This window comes from Marmota monax, unplaced genomic scaffold (genome assembly GCF_021218885.2).
Source record: "Marmota monax isolate L192 unplaced genomic scaffold, Marmota_monax_Labrador192_F-V1.1 WCK01_AAM20220418_F8-fsc00006, whole genome shotgun sequence".
Classification (NCBI taxonomy): Eukaryota; Metazoa; Chordata; class Mammalia; order Rodentia; family Sciuridae; genus Marmota; species Marmota monax.
In genome coordinates, this window is record NW_026693712.1 from 21,263,868 (window position 1) to 21,278,573 (window position 14,706).

The 14,706-nt window shown below is 38.6% G+C and overlaps 1 protein-coding gene and 1 non-coding gene across 2 annotated transcripts in view; one reads left to right on the forward strand and one right to left on the reverse strand.

The window, feature by feature from the left end:
- Positions 1 to 14,706, forward strand: part of Epb41l4a (erythrocyte membrane protein band 4.1 like 4A) — a 229,234-nt gene that overhangs the window by 34,493 nt on the left and 180,035 nt on the right. The window lies entirely within an intron of this gene.
- Positions 4,388 to 4,459, reverse strand: Trnaa-ugc (transfer RNA alanine (anticodon UGC)). Its single transcript has one exon. It is a non-coding gene; the product is annotated as a tRNA-Ala (tRNA).

Here is a 14,706-nt window from a genome sequence, read left to right on the forward strand (position 1 = left end):
TAAAATTAGACTTAAACCTACTAAGACACTTAAACCAGTGTCTTCCATGATGAAAGCTGCTCTTCCAGGCCTTTTAAAAAATTAATTAATATATTTTAATTAGGTATATATAACAGCAGAGTGCATTTTGATTTATTATACACAATTGCAGCACAACTTTTCATATCTCTGGTTGTATAGGAAATAGCATCACACCATATGTGCAGTCATATATATACTTAGGGTAATGATGTCCATCTCATTCCACCATCTTTCCTGCCCCTGGGACCCTCCCCTCCCCTCCCTCTCAGGTTTGCTGTTAACATTGAAGCAATTACATTACTGTGTTCAGCTGAGCATCATTGAAGAAGGAAGCTCATTGCTAAAGAACATGTACAAAAAATGGTCTCAAACCACTGGGCACAGATTCAGTGTTTCAGGGTTCACTTCAGAGGCATCCAGGATCTGAGAGGAGAGACCAGGAGTAGTCTCTGTACATTCTTTATCTTCTCTCTCCCCCACTTCCTCAAATGGATCTACCTCTGGAAAAATAGTGATACTGGGCAGAGGGATATTTGAGCATCTTTATCATCATTGTTCCCTGAAGAGGTGCAAGAAAACAGAGTAGCCATGGAGAAAGTAGTTCATTCTAGGTGTGATGTGCTGTTCGTTTATGTTAATAATATGTTGAATGTCACCATGGAAATAACTGGTCTCAGCAAGGCTAAAGGGCCCCCTTCTTTATGGAATAAAATTAAATTGCTGAATCTTATGAATCATGAATGAAATGCTAGAGCTAAAAATGACCATAAAGAAAATATTTGGAACACACATAAAGGTCACTTCCAAGTACTTGTTATTTGCTGTATGTTGCAGTCAGAATTCAGTGATTTAGTAACCTTTTATTTTTAAGTATACTTTTTATTTTGAGGTAATTCATATATAGTTTTAAGAAACAGAGATCTCTTGTCTTTTTACCCATGCTCCTCCAGGGGTAACTTCTTGCAAAAGTTTAATAGTGTCACAACCAGGATATTGATATTGGTAGTCAAGTGATAGAACATTTCCTCAAAGATTCCTTATATTGTTTTTCTACAGCCACATCCTTTCCTCTGCATCTTTTGTCTCTTCTTAAATTCTGTATACCATTATTTTGCTTTCTATTTCTGTGATTTAATCATTTCATGGATGTTGTATCAGTGAAATTATGCCTTTTGGGTTGGTTGGTTTTTTCTTCATTAACATAATTCTCAGGAGATTCATCCAGGTTTTTGAATGTGTCAATAGTTTTTTTCTTACTTTTTTTATTCTACAGTGTTGTTGTGCCAAAGTCTGTTTAATCATTCACCTGCTGAAGGATGTCTGGGTTGTTTACAGTTTTTGGCTTTACAGATAAAGCTGCTGTAAACATTCATGTATAGGTTTTATGCATAAAAGTAAAATTTTATTTCTCTTGTTTAAATGCCAAAGAGTGCAGTTATTGGATCATATATAAGGCAATTGTATGTTAACTATTTAAAGAAATTACCAATTTGTTTTCCAAAGTGGTTTTATCATTTTACAATCCTACTAACAGTGTATGAGTTCTTCACATCCCCACCAGAGTTTGGTATTATCACCTTTTGAAAAATTTTAGCCACCCTGTTAGGTGTGTAGAATTTGCTCATTGTAGTTTTCACATGCAATTCCTTAATGGCTGATTGTGTGCAGCATGTTTTTATGTGCTCATTTGCTGTCTGTGTAGTCTCTTTGATGAAATGTTTCCTTATGCTTTTGCTGATGTTCCAAATGGGTTATTTTTCTACTGTTGAGTTTTGCAAGTTCTTTACATACTCTAGATGCATCCTTTGTTTGAATATATAGTTTGTAAACATTTTCTGTCTGGAGCTTTTCTTTTCATCTACTTTCCAGAGTATTTAGTGGAACAGAAATTATTACTTTTGATGTAGTCCAGTTTATTGGTTTTCCTCTGATGATTTATGCTTCTGGTGTCAAGTGAAATCAACCACTGGGGATAGTCATGGAGCCTGGTTTTCCTAACCCAACCCTTTGGAGACACAGATGCTTTCAGTCATTCAGTCCCTGGGGATGTAGCTCCCCTTGAGGGATTCTTGTCTTTGACTCATTCAATAATCTCATTTGGAAAGTCATTCTAGATCCATCAAGCCAAAGACAAATTACGGTGAACAGGTACCAGGTCTCTGTGGGCCAGTATATGGCTGAACTAAGGTCCAACGGGTTCTTCCATCAAAACAAACATCTGTATGTTCCCAGACATGAACAATCCTTGCCCAGCAGTGAATCTACTTCAAGGGCCTGAGCAACGTGATGGTATTTTCCCCAGAGCGTTTAGCATCCTTTTAATTGCTCATTGAAGAATTTTTATTTTATTATTATTATTTTTTTCACCATGGCTACATGAAAATCTTTGTCAGGTAATTCTAACATCTGTCATCTTGGTGTTGGAATCTGTTGGTTGCCATTTCTCATTCAGTTTGAGCTCTTTTTGGTTCTTGGTATGATGAGTGACACTTTCATTGAAACCTAGACATTTTTGTATTATTTTTGGAACTTTGAATTCCATTCAAACCTTCTGTTTTAGGTGTTTTTTAGAACACTACTCTAGCAGAGAAAGAGTGTGTGTTTTGTCTTATTACTATCTGTTATCTCCTAGAGAATTGAATATAAAAGAAGGGGCAAGATGAGTATTTTCAAGGGTTGACTTTGCTGTTCCTACATCCTTCTGGGGCTTTAATTTTGCTTAAAGATCCTCTGAACAGGATCACAAGTTCAAAGCCAGCCTCAGCAAATTAGTGAGACCTTAAACAACTTAGCAAGACCCTGTTTCAAAAAATTAAAAAAGGGCTTGTGGTTAAGTGCCTCTGTGTTCAATCCCCAGTACCCCCCACCATCTGCCAAAAAAAAAAAAATCCTCTGAGAAGTGATTCTCAACCCTTTCTGTCCTTTAAAATTACCCAATGGAGCTAAAAACAATAATATCAGAACACAGTTGTCTCTTCCTATATCCTGAGACTGATTTGGTTGGTTTGGCGGAGGTTAGACACTGATATTTTAAAAAAGGTTTCCAGATGATTGTCACGTGCAGCTGGAATTGAGAGCTACTGATCTACAGATAAAGAGAACTTGAATGTTAAACATCACACTATGGTTTCTTACATTTTAAAAAAGCCTGGTCTCAAACTCAGAGATTTTTGAATTCATTCTTAGTGGTGGTGGTAAGATGTGAAAGGCCACAAGATATGTTTGACCCATCATCCTGGTGTGGCAGTTTTGTCTGATAATAATGTTTGAAGTTACCTTATCTCCCACCCAAGGCAAAAATCAAAACAGATCTTTTCAGAGCAGAACATGAAACTTGCATGCATTTTTAAAGAAAAAGTCAGGTAGGATGCTAGAGAAAGCTCACTTTTGTGGGGAAAAGTGCCAGAGGTGTTTATGGAGTTCTCCTACTTGGGGGAGACTTTGGAGCTATTTGAAGATGAGCTCTGAAGACCTAGGAGGCAAAATAAAGTTGAGCAATGTTTATAATTTATTGTTATGTAACTGAGGCAACTGGACCAACCTTATGTTTTATAGTATGAATCATTTTTATTTAGATTTTACCCCTTTTCATCATCTTTAACTGTAGAAGTATTTGTTCCCCCTGAACAAAGATATTTCTTAGTACAGTGCTGCTCTGGGTGATGAGAGTCCCATGGCTCTGAGTTCTGAACTTAGGAAATGCTTCTGTTCATTCTCAGAAGGTTAAACCAGGAAGCTGTTGGATAATGAGGACATTCTCAGCCTTTTTGTTTCCATTCCCAATCACTGTCAGCAGAGATGAACTCCTTTCTTCCTGGCTACTGTTTGTAGCATCAGCTTAATAGTCTAGTTGGAGATCTGAGTTATTCTGTTGGGGATGCTTCTGACATTTGAAGAATGCCATTTATTTCGGAGTTGAGTGCTCGTTCAGCACTAATAATTCTCATGGTGGAAAGTTCTCACCGAAGATGGGTGCTTCCTACCCTGCAGGCTCACACTCTGGCAGAACGGACAAGTATGTACAAGAGTTGCTCTTTTACTACGTAGGGAGTGAAAAAAGATGAATGTTTTCCCTTCTTCACATATTAATCTGATTTTTTGGGAGTGATCTCAAACTTGATGAAAATGAATTCAATTTCAGCACTATAGAAACCATGTAAACATTCACCTGGATGTTTCTCTATCAAAATATAAGTTGGATACTCTTATTAAATTGCATCTTGGACCTTCCTGTGATTGATGACTGCAGTTGTCTCATCCTTATTTCTGAACAGCATGACTTTGGAGCCAGACTCCAGTAGGCAGACAAGAACATGGGGCCAGCAGCCAGACAGCCTGGGTTCTTTTTTTTTTTGTGTGGTGGTGGTGGTGGTGCTGGGAATTGAACCCAGGGCCTTGTGCATGCAAGGCAAGTACTCTACCAACTGAGTTACATCCCTAGTCCCAGCCTGGGTTCTAATCTTGCCTCAGCCACTTGCCAGCTAGGCAAGTTACTTCTTTATATCTCAGTTTCCCCTTCTATAAAATGGGGATAGGATTTTGATGAGGATGATACATGCTAATACATTGAAAACTCTAATACATGGCATCTAATAATAAATAAATTAGCTATTGTTTTAATGGAAATAAAATTGGCTTCCAGTTTCAGCACCCTTATATGTGAAAATGAATTCAGTTCCCAGGTTGGGCTACAGGGAAGAAGAAATCACACCAGAGCAGATGGGGGTGGGAAGAGGAGAGGAGCATGTTGACAGGGAGTGGGCCTAAGAGGACCCAAGGCTGGACATTGTAGGGACCCCTGGTCCTATCAACATTCCACCCTTCTGGTGTCCCACCTCACCCCTTGCTGTTCATGACCTGTATAATTTTTAGCCTCAGGCTAAGGGAACCATAGACAGGGGACTGGAAGCCGGGTATCCACACTTCCCCTTTTCTTGTGGAGAACCAGGATGGAACATGGGTTCCTGGTCAGTCTTCCGAATATTCTTGGGTCCCGAGTTTATATCTGAACATGTTTTATTTTTTTCCCCAGAACAGACATTGTTAATCCTAGTTGTTAAATTATTTAGTGATTGCTCTTAAAAAGAACAGTATAGAAATACTGTTATACATTGCATTGTATGTCAGGTATTTTGAGGGAATATCTATCCACCTCTCTGTGTTTACCTCTAGTCTATAGGTACCATCATCTCTGGCCCAAGGTTCTGTAACAATCTCCTGTTTCCACTGCTTGCTTCCTTGACTTTTTATTTTTCTATGTAGTAACTGTATTGAGTTAGCTTCTTAAAATTATACAGTAGTTTCCAAAACATTTTGAATAAAATCCTAGCTCTTTTCATGACCTACCAAGACCCATGACACCTGTAAGATATGATCTGGCTCTCATCTTGGATAGCTCTCCCTTTTGCACACTATCCTTAGCCATGTAATTCTTTTATTTCTGAATTGCACTTACTGGTGCCAATCTAGCTTTTAGCATTGTTGGATTCTTTCTGTTCAATATGGGTAGCCTCCAGAATCTAGAAATAGGAGGGTGCTATCCATCCCTTCCCTTTGTAGTCTCTTGCTTCTTGCTGGTAAATTACAATGAAAACAATTTCTGGTCTTAATTCTGGCAGGACTAATGTTATAAGTACAGCAAGGAAGTATCATAAAGAGCCCCTTTGGATAATTGAACTCTGTCCTTGGGCACTCTGACTAGCACCTACATGAATGGGTTCCTTCAGTATAGGTACAGTGACAATGTCTGACAGTGAGACTGGCCAACTGTGGCTTAAATTATCACCAGAGTCCTCTGAGGAGTGGACAGCAGCAGTACCCAGGGCTCTGATCTTGAGTCCCATACTGGAGATGTCAGATATTTGGCTTTGCTGAGTTTTTGTATTTTGTTGCAGAAATGGTGGGGTCTGTTCAGTTTTTTAACCAACTACATGTCTTGGTCATCACTTATTTCACAAATGAAAATGATTTCCAATAGCTCCTTTGTTAATTAACAAAGGTTTTGTTGAGCTTTTAAATAATGATATTTAAAGTGCTAAGCCAGGAGTGCTGGAGACTGATAACAGTACTTGAAATGCCAGCTAACAGCTGTGAGGGTGTTGAAGTCATGAAATGTAAATACATGGACACATAAGAGTATACGCATACTGTGAGTTGGCTACTCCAAAGTTTTCCTATATTAAATTACCAAAATTATAATAGGTGGAGATCTTGTCTATTATATTTACTATAGTATCTTTCTCACTTCACATAGTGCTTAGTGCAAGATAGGTGTTGCATGAATGAATAAAATTAATTCCTTATTATCTAAACAACCAGCTTACAGACTTTTGGAGCAAAATGGAAGTTGACGATTTGTAATTTAAAAATTTACCTTTTCTAAAAATCCCAACATTTAAAAATTCAACTAAATGAAGTTTATGTCTGGCATCAGTCAAAAATGATTAGTAGAACATTTTATGTGGTACATTGAACATATCCTTACCATTCATATGCTTAAAAATGTTATCTAGTCAGAATGACAGGAAAAAAATTTTAGGAAAAACATCCTTGAAAATTCAGAAAAGAGATGGAATGCCATCAAAAGATTGAAACGTGAGTAATTCAGGAAAGATGGAAAAATTACCAGCTTGGTAAAGAAATAAAAGTGAATATAAGTGAAAGCAGAGTATTGCTGCAGAGGGGGAAGCAGCTCTGGGGACCTATCACTCAGTGCCAGAGGCACTGGAGGCACATGAGGGCTGAGGATAATCACCCAAGGTTCATACAGGACTTGGAGGCCAGTGGACCTTCCCCTTGGGCCTTCATTCTAGGAGGCTAAAGGGAACTCTGCTCAGGCGTCATCTTGTCCCACTAGGCAGGGTGGGGGCTGCCAGACAATAAGCTACCCATCTCCCTCACTGCATTCCTGCTGCTTCCCAGCAACAGGCTGGCCATTTTCAACATGTCTTTAGTTGTACAATGGAGATAAGACAGCTATATTTTTTTAAAGCATCCCTGGTTCATTTCCCACAAGGGTTTTGAATAGGCTAGTAATAGACATTTGTATTTTTAGTAGATCCTCCTGGGTTATGTCAGGGAAATGAAATAAAGGGATTTTCAGGAAGCTCTGATAGGAGACTTTATAGACTTCAATACCTCCAGGTAAGAGAGATTAAGAACTTCAATGAGTACTGAGAAAATCAGGGTTGAAAGGAAAGGATTGATTTTAAAACTATTTAGAAGATAAAACATGCAGGAATTGGTAATGGATAGATGTTGGAAATGAGGGTAGAAGAGTTTAGGATGGCGGTCTCTGGTGTGAGAGACTAATGATCTCATCATTGATGGTTGCGGCAACCTTGGGGGCATTTATGTTGAGTTACTACTGCTTCAGGCACCAAACAACTGTCTAAATATAATGTCATAGCTGGTGAAAGGACTCTGGAGCCTATGTGAGAGGTGAGAGTTGCACCCATGGAAGTGGATAAGATCGTCAGCTCCAGGGAGAGCTTGGAGAGGGCAAGAGCAGGGTCTGGGGGGTTGTGGGGATGGAAGAGGATTGGAGATAGAGGAGTGTAAGGCAGAGTGCAACAAAAGGTTGAAACACTAGGGAAACAATAGTTAAGAAGTGAGCAGAAAAAGAAAAACCAAGAAAAGACAATGAGCAAGGTAAGTTGGAGATCCAGAAGAGCCAGAAAATCAAGGAACATCATAGTAGTTGTGGGAAGGAGAGGTCAGAGATAGCAAATGTGACAGAGGCTTCCCGGAAGACACAGGCTGCAAGGTGTGCAGTGGATATGGCAATACAAGAAACCAGCCTTGAGAGAGCAGGTGCAGTTGAAGCAGAGGTATCAGAACTGGGCTCAAGAAAAGGAGGGGCTGGGAAGAGATGGAGGAGGTCACACACCCTCAGTCTTCTTCAAGTGAGAAGCAGGGAAGCAGTGGATGGTGTCTGGAGGGACTTACTGGATGTCAGAGAGGATTGTATTTTTTTAAAGGAGTGACCAAGGCATATACATTGGGGACAAGGTGGTGGGGACAAGTCAGTGGGGACAAGGTGGTGTCCCCACTGAGGAGAGGAGACTGTTAACAAACGAGGCAGGTACTAGAGGAGGTGGGAGGGAGTGTTGCCAATCACACAGTGGAAGGATGGCCTCATAGAAGAGCATTCATGCTTTAAGACACAGGGGAAGAGGAAATGTTTTACATGTAGGGATGGAGAAATGAAGTAGGTATGAAGGCTTTGCATTAAAAGGCTGTGTGTGTGTGTGTGTGTGTGTGTGTGTATACATACACACATACACATTGGGGATTGAACCTAGGGGTGATAACCACTGAGCTACATCTCTAGTCCTTTTTAATTTGTATTTTGAGAAAGGATCTCACTAATTTTTAAAAAATTGCTTTTATTTTTAAATACATGACAGTGGAATGCATCACAATTCTAATTATACCTATAGAACACAATTTTTCATATCTCTGTTTGTATATAGAATATGTCCACACCAATTTATGTCTTCATACATGTACTTTGGATAATGATGTCCATCATATTCCACTATCATTGCTAACCCCTGCCCTCTCCTTTCCCCTCCCACCCCTCTGCCCTATCTAGAGTTCATCTATTCCTTCCATGCTCCCTCTCCCACTATGAGTAAGTCACCTTATATCAGAGAAAACATTCACCATTTATTTTTTTGGGATTGGCTAACTTCACTTATCATTATCTTCTCCAACTGCATTCATTTACCTGCATCCATTTTATTTTCTTTTATTGCTGAGTAGTATTCCATTGTGTATATATGCCACATTTTTTAATCCATTCATCCACTGAAGGGGATCTAGGTTGGATCTACAGTTTAGCTATTGTGAATTGTGGTGCTATAAACATTGATGTGGCTGTGTCCCTGTAGTATGCTGTTTTTAAGTCCTTTGGGTATAGACCGAGGAGAGGGATAGCTGGGTCAAATGGTGGTTTGGTTCCCAATTTTCCAAGAAATCTCCATATTACTTTCCATATTGGCTGCACCAATTTTCAGTCCCACGAGCAGTGTATGAGTGTACCTTTTCCCCCACATCCTTGCCAACACTTATTGTTGTTTGTTTTCATAAGAGCTGCCATTCTGACTGGAATGAGTCAGAGTATTTGCATTTCTCTAATTGCTAGAGATGATGAGCATTTTTCATATATTTGTTGATTGATTGAATATCCTCTTCTGGGGATCTCACTAAATTGCTTGGGACTCACTGAGTTGCTGAGGCTGGCTTGAACTATGATCCTTCTGCCTGGGTCAGAGCATTATAGGCGTGTGCCACCATGCCTGGCAAGGCAGTCAATTTGTTCAGGTTTACTTCTCGTATCTTTAAGACAATACTAAATTGAGAAATAAGATTAACAAAAGGCTCAAAGCCTATGGGGGAAAAGGTCATTATTTTCTTTGCTGCTTTAAAATTATTTTGTACCATAAGCTTTATAAACTATTTTCCCCTCAAAGTTATCTCATAATACAAACTCATTTCACTCAATTAAATACAGTTGAGGACCATCTTTTCTAAATAACAATATGAAGTCATCTGCTTTGTGTTTCTGGTGAACACAGTAGCTCATTGTCACACCACTGTGAAGATTTGATTCTGGCTTATGGTATTTGGTGTTCTTTATTTTATGAAGCAAGCGGTTCATGATTTGTTAAGCTAGGTACTTGGGAAATTATTGACAGCACAATCATAATGGAATGTAAATGTCATCCCTGTGATCTTTCAACCTTTCATATTTTCATTGTATTTCTGAAAAGAGAAATGGATGTTTTTATTAAATGCAAAGGCATCTGCACACAGCATGTTCAATTCATGAATTTATGAAGCACTTACAATGTTGCTCAGGATGGTGTTGTTTTTTTTTTTGGGGGGGCATCTCCTTGTCCTGAAAGGAGCTGGTCATGGACCTTGCTGAGTGGGGGACCTGGAGTGGTGAGTTCCATAGAGAAAGATGGCAGGTACCAAGACAGAAAAGGAGAGGAGAAAAGGCCCACATAGGATGTTTACCAGGGAAGCTTACGTAAGAGTGGGTGATGGGGAAGATGTGCAGTGTTTTCATGAACACTGAAACACTTGTGCCTCACCAGAGGTCTTAGAAACAGGAGGTTTGATAGGCTTTTAAACAAGAGAAATTATTTGAAGAAGTGGAGTGGAACAACCATGAAGTTTTATTTTGCTCTACATCTGTAGAACAGATCTGAGGTCTAGCACTGGAGCTCATGAAGTATTGGGTGGGATGATCCAATGGTTAGGCTCTATGTGTTTAAACATAGGCTGTTTATTTGGACCCTAGGTGTAAACTTTGTCCTGCATTGACATGAGGTATTGAGCAGAGCTGAGTGATTTGGTCAGGCTGTTGAAAGAGATCTTGAAGTCTCTTGCTAGTTTGGAAGCAAGTAAGATAGACCCTCTTTTTAATGTGGAAAGGACTAGCCTCACCTGCCTCCATTTCATGAGGCTTGGTCAGGCTCAACCTCAAGGCTGTGCCCTGTGTGTGTTGTCCTGGCAGCAGAATCATGCTGTGTTGGACCCAAGTGCTGCCCTGACTAATGGCTGAGATGAGCATATTCCATCTCGTCTTTCACATAGATCCCATATGCCTACTATAAGGTTTACGTGGGACCTAAGTGTTCCCCCCACCCCTGCAAACTGCTCTCTCTGTCTTGAAGGGAAGTCCATAGTATCTCAGGATAAGACATAAATATAAAAATGCAAATATCCTCATATAAGGTCCTTTCTGAACTGCATCTTTTGTCACTGTAGATCCATTTCCATCCTGATCCACTTTGCTCTGTTCCTGGGATACTGACCCATGTGGGCAACATTAAGTCCTTTTGCCTTTTGGCCTTTCTAGTTCCAGCCAATGGAAGGCACTAGCAGGGTCAGAGGGCAGAAGGAAAGTGAGGTCACAGTGTTTGTTCCCAGTGTCTTCCTGCAGGTGGATGTTTCTTTGCAGAGGTCCACGTTCCCCTTTCCTAATCACTTTTCTCTCTGGGTTCAGACAATGCCTTGCACCTCTTGTTCTTCCAAGCCTGGCACTGGGAACAGCTCCCTGTTGTTGCCAGCCCCAGAGACTGTGCCATCTCTTGTTGTTTCTCTGCCCATGCGGGTAGATAGCGCCTTGTCAGACTCTCCTCAGTTACTCTGCCAGTGATGCTGTTTCCTGCTGGGATCCCACAGAACACTTTCTTTTTTTCTTTTTCTAAGGATGAATAGAGACAACTTACAAAGAAGGGCAGATACACTGCAATGAATAAAACTAGGAATGAAGAAGGAGAAAACAGAGTGTGGCAGAGGTAGGGGGTGGTGGGGACACAGTCACTACAGATTCTGTTTCACTCTGACTGCACAGTGAAGCCTGGGGTGTAATAGATGCCTCATTAATTTTCTCCCGTCTTTTCTAAACTTTCCCTTGTCCCTTAGTGAGTCTTTCTTCAGCTCACTTTACCTGGGGGCCTTTTGATCTGTGCCCCCCCACCAAGTCGGTCCGCTTTAGTTTCCCATTGCTTAAGTCCTTTATCTGCAGTGTGGATTCAAAACCTCTGGTTTACTCTCTTCCCATTGTAGTGCATGTTTCCTTAAATAAATGGGGAGATCAAGGCCACAGATTTTACTTTGTACTTTGTTCTATATGAGAAATCCTTGAGCTGAACGTTTTGAAATCTGATGTATTCAAAATTTAAGTCTTTTGAGAAAAATATAACAGGTTCAAATTGAGGAATGTTCTTCTACCCAGTTCTTCTCTCAAAACTCAGTCATCAAACTCAAGGAAAGCCTGAGAAAATGTCACAGACCAGAGAAGGTTAAGGGAATGGGATGACTAAATGTGAATATGGTCTTGGACATTAGGAGAAAACTAGTGAAATCTTAATAAAGTGTGGAGATCAGTTAATAGTAACGTACTAATGTTATCTCCTTAATTATAGCAAATGTATCATGGCAATGTAAGATGTTAAGATAAGAGGAATCTGGTACCATACAGGAACTCAGCATGTATATATTTGTGATTTTTCTGTAGCTAGAATTGTTCTAAAATATAAAGGTTATTTATAAAATCAATATCTTTAATGTCTAGGTGAGTTGATATTAAATCAGAAACAGTTTGTTAAACATATAATTTTTCTATGCTCAGTATTTGAGGATGATAAAAATGTTTGGACTCAAAGCAAAGTATGAAATTCATATTTTCTGCATAATTTTGGCCTGTTAAGATCCTCAATTTTTGTCTGGAATTTTTAGTCATCATTTAACAAGCATTTATTTGGTACTTGCTCTTTGCCAGGAATTAATCTAGGCACTAAAAATACAGCAATAAATAAGACAGACCAGTTTCTTTGCAGTCAGGAAATAGATATTTTTTATTTTTCTGGATATTAATCTGGAAAAATTCTTTCTCAGATTTTTTTTCACTGCAGTGCACAGTCCTATATGTAAGCTTAGGTACTAAAAGTTCTATGAATGTAAGTATATAAGGAAGGGGTGGGGGAGAATAGAAGTTCATTGGATTAGACAAAGGGGAATGAAGGGAAGAGAGGGGGAATAGGAATGGGAAAGACAGTGGAATGAATTGGACATAACTTTTCTGTGTTCATATATGAATACACAACCAGTGAAACTCCACAGTACATTTAACTACAAGAATGGACTCCTAATTAGAATAAGTTATACTCTGTGTATGTATGTCAAAATATATTCTACTGTCATGTATATCTAAAGAGAATAAATAAAAAGTATTTAAGAATATATGTTATAAATTCCACTTAGATCTATTATGCATTTGTCCATAGTTAAAATTATAGTTTATATTCTATTTGAGAAATGCGCCTAGACTTAGGGACTATTCTTAACAATTAAACAGAGATGGAATTATGAATTGGAAAGCCTTTGTGTTATAAAATTTATTGGAGTGTTGGGCATGGTGTCAAAAAATCCAAATCCCAATGACGTGGAGGCTGAAACAAGAGGATCACAAGTTTCAGCAACTTAGTGAGACCTTCAGCAACCTGGTGAGACTCAATCTCAGTGTGTGTGTGTGTGTGTGTATAAATCGCTGGGGATATAGCTCAGTGGTAAAGCACCCCTGGGTTCAGTCACTAGTACCAAAAAAAATAAAAAAAAGATTTATTACATATAGTTGTTAGTACAAAAAAGTACTTAAGGTATGAAAGAGGTTTTAGGTTTTTCCTCAGTCAGGATTTAGAGAGAAATCCTTTTTGCAAAATCAGGTTTCATCAGACATATTAATTTGATAAGGAGAAAGTGATGCTTGATGTGTGATTTTCTTTTGAGTGTAGTATTCATGAAAAGAGAAAATTGCTCCTCCCTTATTGAGTTTCTCAATAGACTATGTGTTTTACCTTGGTGAGAATGTGTTCATATCATGGTGTCTACCATGTAGGAATTTGGCAATAATACAGATGTTGCTGGTGGGAAATTAAATGATCTTAGTAGTAACTCCAGAGTAAGAAAATAAAAACAAATTTAAACATTTTAATTGTAGTGTGAACTTTGATTACTGCCTTACAAATAATATGTGCCTGAAAATATTGGCATAGACCTATTATTTTTCCTAGAATATATGCTGAATATGTTGCTTTTTTGAAAAGTAAACTTGGTTATTGAATAACTTTTTTTAAGTTTCACTCTGCAATCTTACATGAAAATGAGGCCAATGTTTGATTGAAGTGGGGGAAAACTAACATGCATTTATTTACTTTTAGTTTTTATTTGTTCTTTTTAGATATATATGACAGTATATTTTGACATATTTATACAAACATGGAGTATATGTTCTTCTAATTAGGATCCCAGTCTTGTGGTTGTACATCATGTGGAGATTCATTGTGGTGTACTCATATACATACATAGGATAGTTATGTCGGATTCATTGCACTGTCTTTCCTATCCTCCCCCATCTCCCTTACCTTCATTTTCCTTTGTCTAATCCACTGAACTTCTACTCTTTGCCTCCCCCTTCCTTGTGTGTTAGCATCCACACATCAGAGAAACATTTGACCTTTGATTTTTTGGGTTTGACCTATTTCACTTAGCATGATAGACTCCAGATCCACCCATTTACTGGCAAATGGCATAAAGTTGCTCTTTTTTATGGCTGAGTCATAGTCCATTGTGCATTTATACCACATTTTCTTTATCCATTCACTTATTGAAGGGCACCTAGATTGGTTCCATAGCCTAGCTATTATGAATTGTGCTGCTATAAATATCCATGTGGCTGTGTCACTATGATATGCTGATTTTCAAGATGGTGGAATAGAGGAAGTTGCTTTCCAGGCCGTTCTGTGGTGTGAAACAAGAAGGCGGGTAACATGTAGTTTTACTAGAAACTGCTGACTGCTGCACTGTGGAACTGCTTAATCTAAAATTGTAAGTTTAGTATCTAGAATTTTGAACTATAAGAATATTCAAAGATAAGGATAAAGCCATTTTCTACTTTTAGAAAATATTGTAAGCCATTTAATCAGATGTGGGATGACTTGTCATATTTGATATCATTTATGCGGTGTTATTGTTTTAAAAATGATGTTTTATTTTAAAGATGGTAATGTATTTAAGGGAGGGGTAAAGACCATTTTTAATTATCACTTTATAGAACTTAAGTTGAGCCAAAGACTTGTTGTTTTCCAAGATTTAACTTTGTGCAAT